Raw genomic sequence first — 16999 nt, forward strand, 5'->3', positions numbered from 1 at the left:
CCTAAAACATCACCCGCAGCAGAACCCCCTACACGGCCTGAGCACCACTGCACTGTGATAAACCCTGAAACACCACCCCTAGCACAACTCCCCTACACTGCCCTAACACCACTGTACTGCCCTAAACCCTGAGACACCACCCCAGCACGACCCCCTATACTGACTGAACACCACTGCACTGCCCTAAATCCTGAAACACCACCCCCTGTATGACCCCCTACACTGCCCAAACACCACTGCCCTAAACCCTGAAACACCACCCCAAGCAAGCCCCCCTACACTGCCCGAACACCACTGCCCTAAACCCTGAAACACCACCCCCAGCACGACCCCCTTCATTGCCCGAACACCACAGCACTGCCCTAAACCCTGAAACACCACCCCCAGCAAGACCCCCTACACTGCCCGAACACCACTGCCCTAAACCCTGAAACACCACCCCCTGCAAGATCCCCTACACTGCCAGAACACCACTTCCCTGCCCTAAACCCTGAAACACCACCCCTGCAAGACACCCAACATGGCCTGAACACCACTGCACTGCTCTATACCATGAAACACCACCCCCAGCACGACCCCCCTACACTGCCCGAACTCCACTCACCTGCCCTAAACCCGGAAACACTAGCCCCAGCATGACCCCCTACAATACCCAAACACCACTGCACTGCCCTAAACCCTGAAACACCACCCCGAGCATGACCCCAAACACTGCCCAAACACCAATGCACTGCCCTAAACCCTGAAACACCACCCCCTGCACAACTCCCTACACTGCCCGAACACAACTGATCTGCCCTAAACCCTGAAACACTACCCCAGCACGTCCCCCTGCTCTGCCCGAACACCACTGCTCTGCCCCAAACCCTGAAACACCATCCCCAGCATGACCCCAAACACTGCCCAAACACCAATGCACTGCCCTAAACCCTGAAACACCACCCCCTGCACGACTCCCAACACTGCCCGAACACAACTGATCTGCCCTAAACCCTGAAACACTACCACAGCACGTCCCCCTGCTCTGCCCGAACACCACTGCTCTGCCCCAAACCCTGAAACACCATCCCCAGCATGACCCCAAACACTGCCCAAACACCAATGCACTGCCCTAAACCCTGAAACACCACCCCCTGCACGACTCCCAACACTGCCCGAACACAACTGATCTGCCCTAAACCCTGAAACACTACCACAGCACGTCCCCCTGCTCTGCCCGAACACCACTTCTCTGCCCCAAACCCTGAAACACCATCCCCAGCATGACCCCAAACACTGCCCAAACACCAATGCACTGCCCTAAACCCTGAAACACCACCCCCTGCACAACTCCCTACACTGCCCATACACCACTGCCCTAAACACTGAAACACCATCCCCAGCACAACCCCCTACACTGCCCAAACACCAGTGCACTGCCCTAAAGCCTGAAACACCACCCCCAGCATGACCCCCTACACTGCCCGAACACCACTGCACTGCCCTAAACCCTGAAACACCACCCCCAGCACAACCCCCTACTCTGCCCGAACACCACTGCTCTGCCCTAAACCCTGAAACACCAGCCCCAGCATGACCCCCTACACTTCCCCAACACCACTGCACTGCCCTAAACCCTGGCACACAACCCCCAGCACAACCCCCCTACACTGCCCGAACACCACTGCACTGCCCTAAAGCCTGAAACACCACCCCTAGCACGACCCCCAACACTGCCCAAACACCACTGCTCTTCCCTAAACCCTGAAACACCAGCCCCAGCATGTCCCCCTACACCACCCCAACACATATGCACTGCCATAAACCCTGAAACACAACCCTTAGCACGACCCCCCTACACTGACCAAACACCACTGCTCTGCCCTAAACCCTGAAACACCACCCCCAGCATGACCCCCTACACTGCCCAAACACCACTGCACTGCCCTAAACCCTGAAACACCATCCCTAGCACAACCCCTACACTGTCCGAACACCACTGCTCTGCCCTAAACCCTGAAACACTAGCCACAGCACGACCCCTACACTGCCCGAACACCACTGCACTGCCCTAAACCCTGAAACACCACCCCTAGCACGACCCCCCTACACTGCCCGAACACCACTGCACTTCCCTACACCGTGAAACACCACCCCCAGCACGACCACCTACACTGCCCGAACAACACTGCACTGCCATAAACCCTGAAACACCACCCCCAGTACGAACCCCTACACTGCAAAAACACCAGTGCACTGCCCTAAACCCTGAAACACCACCCCCAGCAAGACCCCCTACACTGCCCGAACACCACTGCCCTAAACCCTGAAACACCACCCCCTGCAAGATCCCCCTACATGGCCCGAACACCACTGCCCTGCCCTAAACCCTGAAACACCACCTCCTGCAAGACCCCCTACACTGCCTGAACACCACTGCACTACCCTATATCCTAAAACACCATCCCAGCATGACCCCCTACACTGCCTGAACACCACTGATCTGCCCTAAACCCCGAAACATCACCCCAGCATGACCCCCTACACTGACCAAACACCAGTGCACTGCCCTAAACCCTGAAACACCACCCCCAGCAAGACCCCCTACACTGCCCGAACACCACTTCCCTAAACCCTGAAACACCAGCCACTACAAGACACCCCTACACTGCCTGAACACCACTGCCCTGCCCTAAACCCTGAAACACCACACCCTGCAAGACTCCCTACACTGCCGGAACATCACTGCACTGCCCTATACCCTAAAACACCATCCCCAGCACGACCCCCCTACACTGCCCGAACACCACTGATCTGCACTAAACCCTGAAACATCACCCCAGCACAACCCCCTACTCTGTCCAAACACCACTGCTCTGCCCCAAACCCTAAAACATCACCCGCAGCAGAACCCCCTACACAGCCTGAACACCACTGCACTGCCATAAACCCTGAAACACCACCCCTAGCACAACTCCCCTACACTGCCCGAACAGCGATGTACTGCCCTAAACCCTGAGACACCACCCCCAGTACGACCCCCTACACTGCCCGAACACCACTGCACTGCCCTAAACCCTGAAACACCACCCCAGCATGACCCCCTACACTGCCCGATCACCACTGCACTGCCCTAAACCCTGAAAAAGCACCCCAGCACGACCCCCTATACTGACTGAACACCACTGCACTGCCCTAAATCCTGAAACACCACCCCCTGTATGACCCCCTACACTGCCCAAACACCACTGCCCTAAACCCTGAAACACCACCCCAAGCAAGCCCCCCTACACTGCCCGAACACCACTGCCCTAAACCCTGAAACACCAACCCCTGCACAACCCCCTACACTGCCCAAACACCACTGCACTGCCCTGAACCCTGAAACACCATCCTCAGCACGACCCCCTACTCTGCCCGAACACCAATGCTCTGCCCTACAACCTAAAACACCAGCCCAAGCACGACCCCCTACACTGCCCGAACACCAATGCTCTGCACTATACTCTGAAACACCAGCCCCAGCACGAACACTACACTGCCCGAACACCACTGCTCTGCCCTAAACCCTGAAACACCACCCCCTGCATGATCCCCTACACTGCCCGAACACCACTGCATTGTCCTTAACCCTAAAACACCACCCCAGCACGACCCCTACACTGCCCGAACACCACTGCTCTGCCCTAAACCCTGAAACACCAGCCCCAGCACAACCCCTACACTGCCCGAACACCACTGCTCTGCCCTAAACCCTGAAACACTAGCCCCAGCACGACCCCCTACACTACCACACAAATGCACTGCCCTAAACCCTGAGTCACTAGCCCCAGCACGACCCCCTATATTGCCCGAACACAACTGCACTGCCCTAAACCCTGAAACACTAGCCCCAGCACGACACCCTACACTGCCCGATCACCATTGTACTGCCCTAAACCCTGAAACATCACCCAAGCATGACCCCCTACACTGCCCAAACACTACTGTACTGCCCCAAACCCTAAAACACCACCCCCAAGCATGACCCCCTACACTGCCCGAACACCACTGCACTGCCCTAAACACTGAAATACCACCCCCAGCAACACCCCCTACACTGCCCGAACATCACTGCACTGCCCTAAACCCTGAAATACCACCCCCAGCACGACCCCCTACACTGCCCGAACACCACAGCACTGCCCTAAACCCTGAAACACCACCCCCCTGCATGATCCCCTACACTGCCCGAACACCACTGCACTGTCCTAAACCCTAAAACACCACCCCAGCACTTCCCCCTACACTGCCCGAACACCACTGCTCTGCCCTAAACCCTGAAACACCAGCCCCAGCACAACCCCTACACTGCCCGAACACCACTGCTCTGCCCTAAACCCTAAAACACTAGCCCCAGCACGACCCCCTACACTACCACACAACTGCACTGCCCTAAACCCTGAGACACTAGCCCCAGCACGACCCCCTACACTGTCCGAACTCCACTGCACTGCCCTAAACCCTGAAACACTAGGCCCAGCACGACACCCTACACTGCCCGAACACCATTGCACTGCCCTAAACCCTGAAACACCACCCCAGCATGACCCCCTACACTACCCGAACACCACTGCACTGGCCTAAACCCTAAAACACCATCCCCAATCATGACCCCCTACACTGATCGAACACCACTGCACTACCCTAAAACACCACCCTCAGCATGAACCCCTACACTGCCCGAATACCACTGCACTGCCCTAAACCCTGAAACACCAGCCCAAGAAAGACCTCCCTACACTGCCCGAACACCACTGCACTGCCCTGAACCCTTAAACACCACCCCCAGCACGACCCCCTACACTGCCCGAACACCACTGCACTGCCCTAAACCCTGAAACACCACCCCCAGCATGACCCCCTTCACTGCCCGAACACCACTGCACTGCCCTAAACCCTGAAACACCATCCCCAGCACGACCCCCTACAGTTCCCGAACAGCACTGCACTGCCTTAAACCCTGAAACACCACCCCCAGCACAACCCCCTGCACTGCCCGAATACCACTGCCCTAAACCCTGAAACACCACCCCCTGCAAGATCCCCCTACACGGCCCGAACACCACTGCCCTGCCCTAACCCCTGAAACACCACCCCCTGCAAGACCCCCCACACTGCCTGAACACCACTGCACTGCCCTATACCCTAAAACAACATCAGAGCATGACCCCCTGCACTGCCCGAACACCACTGATCTGCCCTACACCCTGAAACATCACCCCAGCATGACCCCCTACACTGCCCGAACACCACTGCCCTTAACCCTGAAACACCACCCCCAGCAAGACCCCCTACACTGCCCGAACACCACTGCCCTTAACCCTGAAACACCAGCCCCTACAAGACCCGCCTAAACTGCCTGAACACCACTGCACTGCCCTAAAGCCTGAAACACCACCCCTAGCACGACCCCCAACACTGCCCAAACACCACTGCCCTTAACCCTGAAACACCAGCCCCTACAAGACCCGCCTAAACTGCCTGAACACCACTGCACTGCCCTAAAGCCTGAAACACCACCCCTAGCACGACCCCCAACACTGCCCAAACACCACTGCTCTTCCCTAAACCCTGAAACACCAGCCCCAGCATGTCCCCCTACACTGCCCAAACACCACTGCACTGCCATAAACCCTGAAACACCAGCCCTAGCACAACCCCTACACTGTCCGAACACCACTGCTCTGCCCTAAACCCTGAAACACTAGCCACAGCACGACCCCTACACTGCCCGAACACCTCTGCACTGGCCTAAACCCTGAAACACCACCCCCAGCATGACCCCCTACACTGCCCGAACACCACTGCACTTCCCTACACCATGAAGCACCACCCCCAGCACGACCACCTATACTGCAAAAACACCAGTGCACTGCCCTAAACCCTGAAACACCACCCCCAGCACGAACCCCTACTCTGCAAAAACACCAGTGCTCTGCCCGAAAACCCTGAAACACCACCCCCAGCAAGACCCCCTACACTGCCCGAACACCACTTCCCTAAACCCTGAAACACCACTCCCTGCAAGATCCCCCTACATGGCCCGAACACCACTGCCCTGCCCTAAACCCTGAAACACCAGCCCCTGCAAGACCCCCTGCACTGCCTGAACACCACTGCACTACCCTATACCCTAAAACACCATCCCAGCATGACCCCCTACACTGCCCGAACACCACTGATCTGCCCTAAACCCTGAAACATCACCCCAGCACAACCCCCTACTTTGCCCGAACTCCACTGCTCTGCCCCAAACCCTAAAACATCACCCGCAGCAGAACCCCCTACACGGCCTGAACACCACTGCGCTGCCATAAACCCTGAAACACCACCCCTAGCACAACTCCCCTACATTGCCCGAACACCACTGTACTGCCCTAAACCCTGAGACACCACCCCCAGTACGACCCCCTACACTGCCCGAACACCACTGCACTGCCCTAAACCCTGAAACACCACCCCCAGCACGACACCCTTCACTGCCCGAACACCACAGCACTGCCCTAAACCCTGAAACACCACCCCCCTGCATGATCCCCTACACTGCCCGAACACCACTGCACTGTCCTAAACCCTAAAACACCACCCCAGCACGACCCCTACACTGCCCGAACACCACTGCTCTGCCCTAAACCCTGAAACACCAGCCCCAGCACAACCCCTACACTGCCCAAACACCACTGCACTGCCCTAAACCTTGAAAGACCACCCCCCTGTATGACCCCCTACACGGCCCGAACACTATTGCACTACCCTAAACCCTGAAACACCACCCCAGCACGACCCCCTTCATTGCCCGAACACCACAGCACTGCCCTAAACCCTGAAACACCACCCCCAGCAAGACCCCCTACACTGCCCGAACACCACTGCCCTAAACCCTGAAACACCACCCCCTGCAAGATCCCCTACACTGCCCGAACACCACTGCCCTGCCCTAAACCCTGAAACACCACCCCTGCAAGACCCCCAACCTGGCCTGAACACCACTGCACTGCTCTATACCATGAAACACCACCCCCAGCACGACCCCCCTACACTGCCCGAACTCCACTCACCTGCCCTAAACCCTGAAACACTAGCCCCAGCATTACCCCCTACAATACCCAAACACCACTGCACTGCCCTAAACCCTGAAACACCACCCCCAGCATGGCCCCCTACACTGCCCCAACACAACTGATCTGCCCTAAACCCTGAAACACTACCCCAGCACATCCCCCTGCTCTGCCCGAACACCACTGCTCTGCCCCAAACCCTGAAACACCATCCCCAGCATGACCCCAAACACTGCCCAAACACCAATGCACTGCCCTAAACCCTGAAACACCACCCCCTGCACGACTCCCTACACTGCCCGTACACCACTGCCCTAAACACTGAAACACCATCCCCAGCACAACCCCCTACACTGCCCAAACACCAGTGCACTGCCCTAAAGCCTGAAACACCACCCCCAGCATGACCCCCTACACTGCCCGAACACCACTGCACTGCCCTAAACCCTGAAACACCACCCCCAGCACAACCCCCTACTCTGCCCGAACACCACTGCTCTGCCCTAAACCCTGAAACACCAGCCCCAGCATGACCCCCTACACTTCCCCAACACCACTGCACTGCCCTAAACCCTGGCACACAACCCCCAGCACAACCCCGCTACACTGCCCGAACACCACTGCACTGCCCTAAAGCCTGAAACACCACCACTAGCACAACCCCCAACACTGCCCAAACACCACTGCTCTTCCCTAAACCCTGAAACACCAGCCCCAGCATGTCCCCCTACACTACCCCAACACCACTGCACTGCCATAAACCCTGAATCACAACCCTCAGCACGACCCCCCCTACACTGACCGAACACCACTGCTCTGCCCTAAACCCTGAAACACCACCCCCAGCATGACCCCCTACACTGCCCAAACACCACTGCACTGCCCTAAACCCTGAAACACCAGCCCTAGCACAACCCCTACACTGTCCGAACACCACTGCTCTGCCCTAAACCCTGAAACATTAGCCACAGCACGACCCCTACACTGCCCGAACACCACTGCACTGCCCTAAACCCTGAAACAAAACCCCCAGCACGACCCCCTACACTGCCCGAACACCACTGCACTTCCCTACACCGTGAAACACCACCCCCAGAACGACCACCTACGCTGCCCGAACAACACTGCACTGCCCTAAACCCTGAAACACCACCCCCAGTACGAACCCCTACACTGCAAAAACACCAGTGCACTGCGCTAAACCCTGAAACAACACCCCCAGCAAGACCCCCTACACTGCCTGAACACCACTGCCCTAAACCCTGAAACACCACCCCCTGCAAGATCCCCCTACACTGCCCGAACACAACTACCCTGCCCTAAACCCTGAAACACCACCCCCTGCAAGACCCGCTACACTGCCTGAACACCACTGCACTACCCTATACCCTAAAACACCATCCCAGCATGACCCCCTACACTGTCTGAACACCACTGATCTGCCCTAAACCCTGAAACATCACCCCAGCATGACCCCCTACACTGACCAAACACCAGTGCACTGCCCTAAACCCTGAAACACCACCCCCAGCAAGACCCCCTACACTGCCCGAACACCACTGCCCTAAACCCTGAAACACCAGCTCCTACAAGACCCCCCTACACTGCCTGAACACCACTGCCCTGCCCTAAACCCTGAAACACCACACCCTGCAAGACCCCCTACACTGCCGGAACATCACTGGACTGCCCTATACCCTAAAACACCATCCCCAGCATGACCCCCCTACACTGCCCAAACACCACTGATCTGCCCTAAACCCTGAAACATCACCCCAGCACAACCCCCTACTCTGCCCAAACACCACTGCTCTGCCCCAAACCCTAAAACATCACCCGCAGCAGAACCCCCTACACGGCCTGAGCACCAATGCACTGCCATAAACCCTGAAACACCACCACTAGCACAACTCCCCTACACTGCCCGAACACCACTGTACTGCCCTAAACCCTGAGACACCACCCCCAGTACGACCCCCTACACTGCCCGAACAAGACTGCACTGCCCTCAACTCTGAAACACCACCCCAGCACGACCCCTACACTGCCCGATCACCACTGCACTGTCCTAAACCCTGAAACACCACCCTCTGCAAGACCCGCTACACTGCCTGAACACCACTGCACTACCCTATACCCTAAAACACCATTCCAGCATGACCCCCTACACTGCCTGAACACCACTGATCTGCCCTAAACCCTGAAACATCACCCCAGCATGACCCCCTACACTGACCAAACACCAGTGCACTGCCCTAAACCCTGAAACACCACCCCCAGCAAGACCTCCTACACTGCCCGAACACCACTGCCCTAAACCCTGAAACACCAGCCCCTACAAGACCCCCCTACACTGCCTGAACACCACTGCCCTGCCCTAAACCCTGAAACACCACACCCTGCAAGACCCCCTACACTGCCGGAACATCACTGCACTGCCCTATACCCTAAAACACCATCCCCAGCACGACCCCCCTACACTGCCTGAACACCACTGATCTGCCCTAAACCCTGAAACATCACCCCAGCACAACCCCCTACTCTGCCCAAACACCACGGCTCTGCCCCAAACCCTGAAACACCAGCCCCAGCATGTCCCCCTACACTACCCCAACACCACTGCACTGCCATAAACCCTGAATCACAACCCTCAGCACGACCCCCCCTACACTGACCGAACACCACTGCTCTGCCCTAAACCCTGAAACACCACCCCCAGCATGACCCCCTACACTGCCCAAACACCACTGCACTGCCCTAAACCCTGAGACACCAGCCCTAGCACAACCCCTACACTGTCCGAACACCACTGCTCTGCCCTAAACCCTGAAACACTAGCCACAGCACGACCCCTACACTGCCCGAACACCACTGCACTGCCCTAAACCCTGAAACAAAACCCCCAGCACGACCCCCTACACTGCCCGAACACCACTGCACTTCCCTACACCGTGAAACACCACCCCCAGAACGACCACCTACACTGCCCGAACAACACTGCACTGCCATAAACCCTGAAACACCACCCCCAGTACGAACCCCTACACTGCAAAAACACCAGTGCACTGCGCTAAACCCTGAAACAACACCCCCAGCAAGACCCCCTACACTGCCTGAACACCACTGCACTGCCATAAACCCTGAAACACCACCCCTAGCACAACTCCCCTACACTGCCCTAACACCACTGTACTGCCCTAAACCCTGAGACACCACCCCAGCACGACCCCCTATACTGACTGAACACCACTGCACTGCCCTAAATCCTGAAACACCACCCCCTGTATGACCCCCTACACTGCCCAAACACCACTGCCCTAAACCCTGAAACACCACCCCAAGCAAGCCCCCCTACACTGCCCGAACACCACTGCCCTAAACCCTGAAACACCACCCCCAGCACGACCCCCTTCATTGCCCGAACACCACAGCACTGCCCTAAACCCTGAAACACCACCCCCAGCAAGACCCCCTACACTGCCCGAACACCACTGCCCTAAACCCTGAAACACCACCCCCTGCAAGATCCCCTACACTGTCAGAACACCACTTCCCTGCCCTAAACCCTGAAACACCACCCCTGCAAGACACCCAACATGGCCTGAACACCACTGCACTGCTCTATACCATGAAACACCACCCCCAGCACGACCCCCTACACTGCCCGAACTCCACTCACCTGCCCTAAACCCAGAAACACTAGCCCCAGCATGACCCCCTACAATACCCAAACACCACTGCACTGCCCTAAACCCTGAAACACCACCCCGAGCATGACCCCAAACACTGCCCAAACACCAATGCACTGCCCTAAACCCTGAAACACCACCCCCTGCACAACTCCCTACACTGCCCGAACACAACTGATCTGCCCTAAACCCTGAAACACTACCCCAGCACGTCCCCCTGCTCTGCCCGAACACCACTGCTCTGCCCCAAACCCTGAAACACCATCCCCAGCATGACCCCAAACACTGCCCAAACACCAATGCACTGCCCTAAACCCTGAAACACCACCCCCTGCACGACTCCCAACACTGCCCGAACACAACTGATCTGCCCTAAACCCTGAAACACTACCACAGCACGTCCCCCTGCTCTGCCCGAACACCACTGCTCTGCCCCAAACCCTGAAACACCATCCCCAGCATGACCCCAAACACTGCCCAAACACCAATGCACTGCCCTAAACCCTGAAACACCACCCCCTGCACGACTCCCAACACTGCCCGAACACAACTGATCTGCCCTAAACCCTGAAACACTACCACAGCACGTCCCCCTGCTCTGCCCGAACACCACTTCTCTGCCCCAAACCCTGAAACACCATCCCCAGCATGACCCCAAACACTGCCCAAACACCAATGCACTGCCCTAAACCCTGAAACACCACCCCCTGCACAACTCCCTACACTGCCCATACACCACTGCCCTAAACACTGAAACACCATCCCCAGCACAACCCCCTACACTGCCCAAACACCAGTGCACTGCCCTAAGCCTGAAACACCACCCCCAGCATGACCCCCTACACTGCCCGAACACCACTGCACTGCCCTAAACCCTGAAACACCACCCCCAGCACAACCCCCTACTCTGCCCGAACACCACTGCTCTGCCCTAAACCCTGAAACACCAGCCCCAGCATGACCCCCTACACTTCCCCAACACCACTGCACTGCCCTAAACCCTGGCACACAACCCCCAGCACAACCCCCCTACACTGCCCGAACACCACTGCACTGCCCTAAAGCCTGAAACACCACCCCTAGCACGACCCCCAACACTGCCCAAACACCACTGCTCTTCCCTAAACCCTGAAACACCAGCCCCAGCATGTCCCCCTACACCACCCCAACACATATGCACTGCCATAAACCCTGAAACACAACCCTTAGCACGACCCCCCTACACTGACCAAACACCACTGCTCTGCCCTAAACCCTGAAACACCACCCCCAGCATGACCCCCTACACTGCCCAAACACCACTGCACTGCCCTAAACCCTGAAACACCATCCCTAGCACAACCCCTACACTGTCCGAACACCACTGCTCTGCCCTAAACCCTGAAACACTAGCCACAGCACGACCCCTACACTGCCCGAACACCACTGCACTGCCCTAAACCCTGAAACACCACCCCTAGCACGACCCCCCTACACTGCCCGAACACCACTGCACTTCCCTACACCGTGAAACACCACCCCCAGCACGACCACCTACACTGCCCGAACAACACTGCACTGCCATAAACCCTGAAACACCACCCCCAGTACGAACCCCTACACTGCAAAAACACCAGTGCACTGCCCTAAACCCTGAAACACCACCCCCAGCAAGACCCCCTACACTGCCCGAACACCACTGCCCTAAACCCTGAAACACCACCCCCTGCAAGATCCCCCTACATGGCCCGAACACCACTGCCCTGCCCTAAACCCTGAAACACCACCTCCTGCAAGACCCCCTACACTGCCTGAACACCACTGCACTACCCTATATCCTAAAACACCATCCCAGCATGACCCCCCTACACTGCCTGAACACCACTGATCTGCCCTAAACCCCGAAACATCACCCCAGCATGACCCCCTACACTGACCAAACACCAGTGCACTGCCCTAAACCCTGAAACACCACCCCCAGCAAGACCCCCTACACTGCCCGAACACCACTTCCCTAAACCCTGAAACACCAGCCACTACAAGACACCCCTACACTGCCTGAACACCACTGCCCTGCCCTAAACCCTGAAACACCACACCCTGCAAGACTCCCTACACTGCCGGAACATCACTGCACTGCCCTATACCCTAAAACACCATCCCCAGCACGACCCCCCTACACTGCCCGAACACCACTGATCTGCACTAAACCCTGAAACATCACCCCAGCACAACCCCCTACTCTGTCCAAACACCACTGCTCTGCCCCAAACCCTAAAACATCACCCGCAGCAGAACCCCCTACACAGCCTGAACACCACTGCACTGCCATAAACCCTGAAACACCACCCCTAGCACAACTCCCCTACACTGCCCGAACAGCGATGTACTGCCCTAAACCCTGAGACACCACCCCCAGTACGACCCCCTACACTGCCCGAACACCACTGCACTGCCCTAAACCCTGAAACACCACCCCAGCATGACCCCCTACACTGCCCGATCACCACTGCACTGCCCTAAACCCTGAAAAAGCACCCCAGCACGACCCCCTATACTGACTGAACACCACTGCACTGCCCTAAATCCTGAAACACCACCCCCTGTATGACCCCCTACACTGCCCAAACACCACTGCCCTAAACCCTGAAACACCACCCTAAGCAAGCCCCCCTACACTGCCCGAACACCACTGCCCTAAACCCTGAAACACCAACCCCTGCACAACCCCCTACACTGCCCAAACACCACTGCACTGCCCTGAACCCTGAAACACCATCCTCAGCACGACCCCCTACTCTGCCCGAACACCAATGCTCTGCCCTACAACCTAAAACACCAGCCCAAGCACGACCCCCTACACTGCCCGAACACCAATGCTCTGCACTATACTCTGAAACACCAGCCCCAGCACGAACACTACACTGCCCGAACACCACTGCTCTGCCCTAAACCCTGAAACACCACCCCCTGCATGATCCCCTACACTGCCCGAACACCACTGCATTGTCCTTAACCCTAAAACACCACCCCAGCACGACCCCTACACTGCCCGAACACCACTGCTCTGCCCTAAACCCTGAAACACCAGCCCCAGCACAACCCCTACACTGCCCGAACACCACTGCTCTGCCCTAAACCCTGAAACACTAGCCCCAGCACGACCCCCTACACTACCACACAAATGCACTGCCCTAAACCCTGAGTCACTAGCCCCAGCACGACCCCCTATATTGCCCGAACACAACTGCACTGCCCTAAACCCTGAAACACTAGCCCCAGCACGACACCCTACACTGCCCGATCACCATTGTACTGCCCTAAACCCTGAAACATCACCCAAGCATGACCCCCTACACTGCCCAAACACTACTGTACTGCCCCAAACCCTAAAACACCACCCCCAAGCATGACCCCCTACACTGCCCGAACACCACTGCACTGCCCTAAACACTGAAATACCACCCCCAGCAACACCCCCTACACTGCCCGAACATCACTGCACTGCCCTAAACCCTGAAATACCACCCCCAGCACGACCCCCTACACTGCCCGAACACCACAGCACTGCCCTAAACCCTGAAACACCACCCCCCTGCATGATCCCCTACACTGCCCGAACACCACTGCACTGTCCTAAACCCTAAAACACCACCCCAGCACTTCCCCCTACACTGCCCGAACACCACTGCTCTGCCCTAAACCCTGAAACACCAGCCCCAGCACAACCCCTACACTGCCCGAACACCACTGCTCTGCCCTAAACCCTAAAACACTAGCCCCAGCACGACCCCCTACACTACCACACAACTGCACTGCCCTAAACCCTGAGACACTAGCCCCAGCACGACCCCCTACACTGTCCGAACTCCACTGCACTGCCCTAAACCCTGAAACACTAGGCCCAGCACGACACCCTACACTGCCCGAACACCATTGCACTGCCCTAAACCCTGAAACACCACCCCAGCATGACCCCCTACACTACCCGAACACCACTGCACTGGCCTAAACCCTAAAACACCATCCCCAATCATGACCCCCTACACTGATCGAACACCACTGCACTACCCTAAAACACCACCCTCAGCATGAACCCCTACACTGCCCGAATACCACTGCACTGCCCTAAACCCTGAAACACCAGCCCAAGAAAGACCTCCCTACACTGCCCGAACACCACTGCACTGCCCTGAACCCTTAAACACCACCCCCAGCACGACCCCCTACACTGCCCGAACACCACTGCACTGCCCTAAACCCTGAAACACCACCCCCAGCATGACCCCCTTCACTGCCCGAACACCACTGCACTGCCCTAAACCCTGAAACACCATCCCCAGCACGACCCCCTACAGTTCCCGAACAGCACTGCACTGCCTTAAACCCTGAAACACCACCCCCAGCACAACCCCCTGCACTGCCCGAATACCACTGCCCTAAACCCTGAAACACCACCCCCTGCAAGATCCCCCTACACGGCCCGAACACCACTGCCCTGCCCTAACCCCTGAAACACCACCCCCTGCAAGACCCCCCACACTGCCTGAACACCACTGCACTGCCCTATACCCTAAAACAACATCAGAGCATGACCCCCTGCACTGCCCGAACACCACTGATCTGCCCTACACCCTGAAACATCACCCCAGCATGACCCCCTACACTGACAAAACACCAGTGCACTGCCCTAAACCCTGAAACACCACCCCCAGCAAGACCCCCTACACTGCCCGAACACCACTGCCCTTAACCCTGAAACACCAGCCCCTACAAGACCCGCCTAAACTGCCTGAACACCACTGACCTGCCCTAAACCCTGAAACACCACACCCTGCAAGACCCCCTACACTGCCTGAACATCACTGCACTGCCCTATACGCTAAAACACCATCCCCAGCACGACCCCCTACACTGCCCGAACACCATTGATCTGCCCAAAACCCGGAATCATCACCCCAGCACGACCCCCTACCCTGCCCGAACACCACTACTCTGCCCCAAACCCTAAAACATCACCCGCAGCAGAACCCCCTACACTGCCCGAACACCACTGTACTGCCCTAAACCCTGAGACACCACCCCCAGTACGACCCCCTACACTGCCCAAACACCACTGCACTGCCCTAAACCCTGAAACAGCACCCCAGCACGACCCCCTACACTGCCCGATCACCACTGCACTGCCCTAAACCCTGAAAAAACCACCCCAGCATGACCCCCTATAGTGACTGAACACCACTGCACTGCCCTAAATCCTGAAACACCACCCCCTGTGCGACCCCCTACACTGCCCAAACACCACTGCCCTAAACCCTGAAACACCAACCCAAGCAAGACCCCCTAGACTGCCCAAACACCACTGCCCTAAACCCTGAAACACCAACCCCTGCACGACCCCCTACAGTTCCCGAACAGCACTGCACTGCCTTAAACCCTGAAACACCACCCCCAGCACAACCCCCTGCACTGCCCGAATACCACTGCCCTAAACCCTGAAACACCACCCCCTGCAAGATCCCCCTACACGGCCCGAACACCACTGCCCTGCCCTAACCCCTGAAACACCACCCCCTGCAAGACCCCCCACACTGCCTGAACACCACTGCACTGCCCTATACCCTAAAACAACATCAGAGCATGACCCCCTGCACTGCCCGAACACCACTGATCTGCCCTACACCCTGAAACATCACCCCAGCATGACCCCCTACACTGACCAAACACCAGTGCACTGCCCTAAACCCTGAAACACCACCCCCAGCAAGACCCCCTACACTGCCCGAACACCACTGCCCTAAACCCTGAAACACCAGCCCCTACAAGACCCGCCTAAACTGCCTGAACACCACTGACCTGCCCTAAACCCTGAAACACCACACCCTGCAAGACCCCCTACACTGCCTGAACATCACTGCACTGCCCTATACGCTAAAACACCATCCCCAGCACGACCCCCTACACTGCCCGAACACCATTGATCTGCCCTAAACCCGGAATCATCACCCCAGCACGACCCCCTACCCTGCCCGAACACCACTACTCTGCCCCAAACCCTAAAACATCACCCGCAGCAGAACCCCCTACACGGCCTGAACACCACTGCACTGCCCTAAACCCTGAAAAAACCACCCCAGCACGACCCCCTATAGTGACTGAACACCACTGCACTGCCCTAAATCCTGAAACACCACCCCCTGTACGACCCCCTACACTGCCCAAACACCACTGCCCTAAACCCTGAAACACCAC

This window comes from Triturus cristatus, chromosome 1_1, assembly GCF_964204655.1.
Source record: "Triturus cristatus chromosome 1_1, aTriCri1.1, whole genome shotgun sequence".
Lineage (NCBI taxonomy): Eukaryota > Metazoa > Chordata > Amphibia > Caudata > Salamandridae > Triturus > Triturus cristatus.